Genomic DNA, 6,712 nt, shown 5'->3' with positions numbered 1-6,712 from the left:
GGTGCAAAGCTGTCATCAAGGCAAAGGGTGGCTATTTGAAGAATCTCAAATATATTTTGATTTGTTTCACACTTTGTTACAAATGATATCCATATGTGTTATTTTCACAGTGTTGATGTCTTCACTATTATTCTACAATGTAGAAAATAGTAAAAAATAAAGGAAATACGCCTTGAATAAGTTTGGTGGTGTGTCCAAACTTTTGACCTGGTGGTAGTAGTAGTGTATATATATATATATGACATACGTTTTCTGTCTGGGGCCCCTAGAGGCAGGGGCCCAAAGCAACCGCTTATGTCGCTTATGCCTAGAGCCGGCCCTGCACACTCCCCTTCCTGCTTGTCTCTTATCTTCTGTGACATTTGACTGACGGCTTTGATGGGTCTTTCTTGGCAAAGCTCAGCAAGGCATCATTAATCTGCTCTGACGACTGACTGACGCTACTCTCAAACACCCACGCATGTGTGACGCAGAGTAAACACCAGTCACACCTTATAAACAGTAATGGATACACAGTAACAGAACACGCACTTTCTGTGATGCAGATGTAACATAATTGAAAAGAGCGATCACACACACACGATGCGGTCATCCTGCCCTTTCTCTCAAAGCCATTATTACAGGGTTCAGGCGAGCCTTCGCACATCAGCAAAGCCATTATTACAGGCTCCCCATTAGAGACATGTGCTCTGCGCATACATTAAATAGTGTGTGTGGCGCGTGGGCATCCCGACAGCTAGCAACAACTGATAAGTGACGGGAAATACAAAGCAGAGGAAAGCACCGTCTCTCAGACAGACTAGACGCTATGTTTGGCCTTGTGTTAAGGCTATTGTCTTGCTGAAAAGGTGAATTCCTCTCCCAGTGTCTGGTGGAAGCAGAATGAGAAAGCAGCTTCCCTCTAGGATTGTGTGTACTTAGCTCCATTACAATAACAACAACAAAAAATTATCTTGAAAAACAATCCAGTCCTTAATGATTACCAGCATGCCATTGGGGATGGGATCCTTATTCTCCCCCACAAAATTCAAATCACAGTGCAGTAGATATCACAAAGCATATTATTTTCTGTGTTACAGCCAAACTAGACAATAGGCTTGGAAGGCCTGGGGAAGTTGTCATTTAAATAAAACAGTGAGGAAGAGGCACATTTTAGGCTACTTTGGTGAATTTGCGAGGCGTGCAAGACAATACATTGGGAAATTCAGCTTAGGTTTCACGGGTCCAAAAAAGTTCATTCAATCTCCACTGATTAGATATCTCCTAACCTTTGCCACACAGGGAGGCTCTATGACTGTAGCCTATTGCCGCTGACGTCTTATGATTGGCCAACACCAATAATAACATACGCCACGCTCCCTCTCGCAGCAGCATAAATATAAAATGTCTCCTGCTCAGATCTGTACGGCCCTTCTGTACAAGTCAGTTAAAAGTACACATAACCGTTCTCAGGTAGTCGGTGTACAGGTGGATCCCTGAAGACCTCTAATTCAGATTACCAAGACATACGCCCACCTCGGTTCCTCCTGCCTGACCTCCACGGTTCTTTCGTCCTGGGGCGTATTCATTAGCCGTTTCTGTTGCAAAACGTTTCGGACAGAAACGGGGAGGACATGCCTGAATTTGTCCAATAGAAACTGGTCGTTTTAGTTGCAAACTGTTTGGACTAATGATTACAACCTGCTCTTACTCTTCGCTAACGATGCGAGTGTGTGTTCAGTCTTGGGCCTGTTTGAGAGTAGAATATCCTAGCCTAATCATTGAGATAGGCCTTGCTTTACGGAAGTTGAGAGACATTGCAAGCTAAGAAAAACTGCGAGATACAGCTTTTGACTGGCGAAAGATAAGCCTAGTGCAGGATTCTGACAGTCTGCCTGCTGGCCGACCTGCTTAACTGTGCCCCTCCCTCGCTAGCTCACTACGAACAGATACAAGTTTGTTCTGGGAAGATACAGCAACTAAAATCAGTCTGCTCCGTTCCCCCCAAAATACTGAATTCAGGAGTCGATTCCTAGCCGAATCGAGTCTTAAAACGCAGAAGGTCGCCACATGGAGTCGACGTGCAAGGAGTTGAGAAAAAATATATTTATTAATTAACAGTTGGGAAAATGTCAGAGGAAGGCAAGCGACAGCAGGGAAGTCCTGTATGGCAACACGTTGAGAAGTTAAATGAGAAGGAAATCCAAACTTTTGCAAGGTGGAATGGAGGAACATTAATGGCAGTAACAGGTGGCAATAGTGTAAACCATCTGAAAAGGGACGTACTGTGAGACCCAAACCACAAAGGTTGGGAATGGAGGGAACATTACATTTGGCAGTCACAGGGTAATAGTTAAACCATCTGAAAGGACGTACTGTGAGACCCAAACCACAAAGGTGGAAATGGAGGAACATTAATGGCAGTACAGGTTAATAGTTAAACATCTGAAAGGGACGTACTGTGAGACCCAAACCACAAGGTGGAATGGAGGAACATTAATGGCAGTACAGGTGCAATAGTTAAACCATCTGAAAGGGACGTACCGTGAGACCCAAACCACAAGGTGGAATGGAGAACATTAATGGCAGTACAGGTGTAAATAGTTAAACCATCTGAAAAGGGACGTACTGTGAGACCAAACCGATTTCTGGCACCAGTACAGCTGCATTGAGATTCATTATTCGTATAATTTTAAAAAGCCACCTAAACAATCCACTTCTAGACCCATGTCTGGTGTTTAGACGTCAAAGAAGAGAAGGAAAGTATTCCAACAGGGCCTGGCCTCAAGGTGAGTCTGGATGAAGAGGTACTGTTTTAAAACACTCAAGATGTCAACAGGGTGTGGTATGGTGCTGGTCCCTCCCTGTGATTGTTCGCCTGAGTGACATCTGTTCTCCTCTGACACCATGGTGTTTGACAGACACTGGTTGTTTCTCCACTGGGGAAGATAAACACTGATGAGCCAAGTGGTTGTTATTACATCTCAGCAAAACTCCTCTAAATGACAGAAGTAAACTAAATGAACAACTAGTAGAAACCTACATCCAATGAAGACAAAACAATTGGGATGTCAGACTTAAGTCTAACCTCTTTTGAACATGTATCCTGACGGCATTTCTGTATGAGGAACTCTCTCTTAACATTGCAGAAGAAGGCTGATGTGTAAATAACAGCTGTGTTTTTACAAGCGTTTCAGTTAAGGTTACTAAGGTGCGGCAGGTAGCCTAAGCGGTTAGAGGAGGCAGGTAGCCTAGTGGTTAGAGGAGGCAGGCAGCCTAGTGGTTAGAGGAGGCAGGTAGCCTAGTGGTTAGAGGGGGCAGGGAGGCCAGCGGTATAGATGGGGCAGGTAGCCTAGCGGTTAGAGAGGCAGGTAGTGACTAGCGGTTAGAGGAGGCCAGTGTAGGCCTAGCGGTTAGAGGTGGCAAGGTAGCGCCTAGGCGGTTAGAGGTGGCAAGGGTAGCCTAGCGTTTAGAGTGGCAGGTAGCCCTAGCGGGTAGAGGAGGGCAGGATGTCCTAGGGTTTAGAGGAGGCCAGGTAGGTCTAGCGGTTAGAGGGGCAGTAGCGCTAGGGTTAGGGCTAGCCTGGTTAGAGGAGGCAGGTAGCACTAGCGGATTTAGAGGAGGCACAGGCTAGCGTTAGGGCAGGTATAGCCAGAGGTTAAGAGGCAGGTAGTCTAAGTGGTTACAGGCAGGAGATAAGCCTAGTGTTAGAGGGAGCATGCAGGCAGCCTAGTGGTTAGAAGGAGGCAGGCAGACCTTAAGTGGTTAGAGGAGCAGGTAGCCTAGTGGGTGAGAGGGCAGGAGCCTAGCGGTTTAGAGGAGGCAGGTAGTCTAGCTGTGTAGCAGGAGGAGGTAGCTAGCGGTTAGAGGAGGCAGGTAGCTAGCGGTTAGAGGAGCAGGAGCTATGCGGTTAGAGGAGGCAGGTAGCCTAGCGGGTTAGAAGGAAGGCAGGTAGCCTAGGCGTTAGAGGAGGCAGTAGCCTAGGGTTAGAGAGGCAGGCTAGCCCTGAGCGGTTAGAGCAGGCAGTAGCACTTCCATAACAAGTTATAGGATGGCGATTTGGCAAACAAACCATGAAAAGTAGACAGTCGACCATTCCTCAACTCGGAGGAATATCAAAACAAGGTAGGATTCCGTAAAAGGGCACTGGAGGCTGTTTTAGCAAAGAGGGGACCAACTCCATATTAATGCCCATGATTTTTGGAATGAGATGTTCGACGAGCAGGTGTCCACATACTTTTGGCCATGTAGTGCAGCTAGCTAGCTAGCAAGCAAGCGAGACAACTTTAGCCAGTTAGCTTGGGTACTTGATTGGGACAAAGCATGCATTGGCAGGCAAGCTGCAGAAGGATGAGCATACTATTCCCCATTGTTTAACAATGCAATTTTGATGGCCAACTAGCTGAAAAAGTTGAGTGTTTATCTAAAATGTTCCTTCATTTCGATTTTAGTTCACATTGCTCTGGCTAGCATTAGTTGTTGATCATGTGCATATAGGGAAAGAGCCTACCTTTTAACGGGCTGTTTRATCAATAGGACTGTAAGGTTACCTACTGTAAGAGGATCTCTGTGGTATTTAGCTACATATTGGCAGAAGTCCATTCAAGTGTATTTTGACAAACACGTTCTAATTATCTAAAGTTGTGTTGGGTACGGGCTGCGTGGGGTACGGGCTGCGTCGGGTACGGGCTGCGTCGGGTACCATGTCACCAGAATATGAATAAACAGAGTCTACTCCGTCTATGAAACAAATAAATCAACCACTTTCTCCCATGAGTTCCATCGCTATAACAACCATGGGCTCACATTTTGTAATATGAGTCATATTTATACTATAATAACCACACAAATAGCTATTATACCATCCTCCCTGCTTGGTCTTTCGGTTATCGCTAATAGAGAGTTGAACTGGAGAACATCAAATATCTGGCGTCCACATTTCTTTTCAACATGACACAGAGAAATGTGAAGTTTTGTCAACAGCTGTAGGAATGGCCTGTAATGGAAACACATTCATGTTAACCCATTCCTTCAGTTGTGGTTACTGCAGACTGCTGATAGCAAAACATCGGAGGTAGACCTACTTCATCGCTGGTTGCCGAGACTCAAAAAGATTGGTCTTGAGCAATTGGGCTCCATATAAGGCCTTGAAGGTCAAGTGTAGGAGGCATCCCTTGGAACACTTTAACACATTATCACGTTTGCATAATTCCGTCCAACATAAATCCTGTGCAACGCTGACCAGTAAGGATTACACCGCAATAGTCTACATACAAGATATATGTCCACATCAGACGATCCAAGGTAAAAAAAAAACTAACGACGTGATTTTACCTGCGGTACATACGTCAGTCTTCCGTTTACACAACCCTCCGCTACAGATACATAGGTCGATCATCACCCCCCCCCCAATCATCATCATCATCATCATCAGCAGCAGCAGCAGCAGCGTTTTCTGTTTAGTTGTGCACACATCAACAGTTACCATTGTTTAAGATACGCGCATTATTTATAGGCTGCATAAAATGTTCTGGTTAAAAACACGTTACTTCCAATACAGAGACAAAACCCTCGATCAATGTAGTTGTCTATTTGACATGGGCTTGACAGATCATGTTTATCGTTACGCCAAGACGTGATACATGTTCAGCCTTCATACACCGGGCGGCACGTGCTAAAACGTTTCTACAGTGGATGCAAMGCTATCAGCGCATGTCAAAGAATGACGAATTATAGATAGATCTGAGCTAAAAACGACATAGTAAAAAAGACTTCCGAATGAGTTATGCTCAGAATGTGCAGTGATTGGTAGCCTACTAAGTAGACAGTCGCGGTTAGCGGCGCTGATGCTGGAAGAGAAGAGCAAAGGAAGAAAGAAGAARAAAAAAAAGAGAGGAAYATTTCTCCACTGTCGCAACCTTCTTTCCTTTGATAAAATACAAAAACACCCACCTAAATGTAGAGGATCCAGCGCGGGGGAGAGTTGATCAAGCTGCGTGTCTAATGGTTGAACACCGTTACTCGTACATTCCATCCGATCTATTTGCTCCCTTGTTGTTCCACTGATCGCGACACACACAATTACTTGTTCCTGCTTTCTTTTCAATTGTATCGCCGCAAACGCGTCACCCCTTACTTTACTAGAGTCTGGTGTAATCATTAGTCCAAACAGTTGCGTTTTGCAACGAAACCGAAAGTTTCTATTGGATAAATTCAGGTAGGTCCCGCCCCGTTTCCTTCCATTTGCTTCCGTTTTAGAAACGTTTTGCAACAGAATGGATGTAATGAATATGCTCTTAGTGGCCTGAAATTGCAAGCCGGTTTGCGATTGGACCACCCGCAGAAGACGATTCATAATGTGTCATGGTAGAGGATTGGTTAAATGCTTTGAAGGGTGGGGTTAGAATGTACCCACGCTTTTAAAGAGACAGTGGACTCCATTTGAAATATTGGTGCGACAGCTCACTGCAAAAATATCGGAGTATAATAAAACTAGCAGTACATTTTATTTAGATACATACAAATGTAATCATTGATTTACTCTTCCAATGATTTAAGTCCACAACCACAACGTTGTCAGTCTAATTATAGGCTACAGATGTTCCTGGGAAAATAATGTTCATTTGCATATTCACACAAGATAATTTAAGATCATTTTGAGTTTTAATAAATTATGACATTTTAATCAAGTGAATTAAATAAGTAATCAATCACACTATATTACAGGCTAAAT

At 44.4% G+C, this 6,712-nt stretch overlaps 1 protein-coding gene across 1 annotated transcript in view; it reads right to left on the bottom strand.

Annotated features, from left to right (window-relative positions):
• The window catches only part of LOC112076175 (protein-tyrosine sulfotransferase 1), a 35,569-nt gene extending 29,450 nt beyond the window's left edge, over positions 1-6,119 (bottom strand). The window contains exon 1 of the mRNA XM_024143042.2: positions 5,932-6,119. The gene's annotated coding sequence lies outside the window, so the exon portion shown is untranslated. The remainder of the gene's footprint in view (positions 1-5,931) is intronic.
• Positions 6,120-6,712: the final 593 nt, after the last annotated feature.

This window comes from Salvelinus sp. IW2-2015, unplaced genomic scaffold, assembly GCF_002910315.2.
Source record: "Salvelinus sp. IW2-2015 unplaced genomic scaffold, ASM291031v2 Un_scaffold3606, whole genome shotgun sequence".
NCBI classification, from domain to species: Eukaryota; Metazoa; Chordata; class Actinopteri; order Salmoniformes; family Salmonidae; genus Salvelinus; species Salvelinus sp. IW2-2015.
Note: the sequence above shows the minus strand (reverse complement) of the source record. Positions and strands in the feature narration are given on the sequence as shown.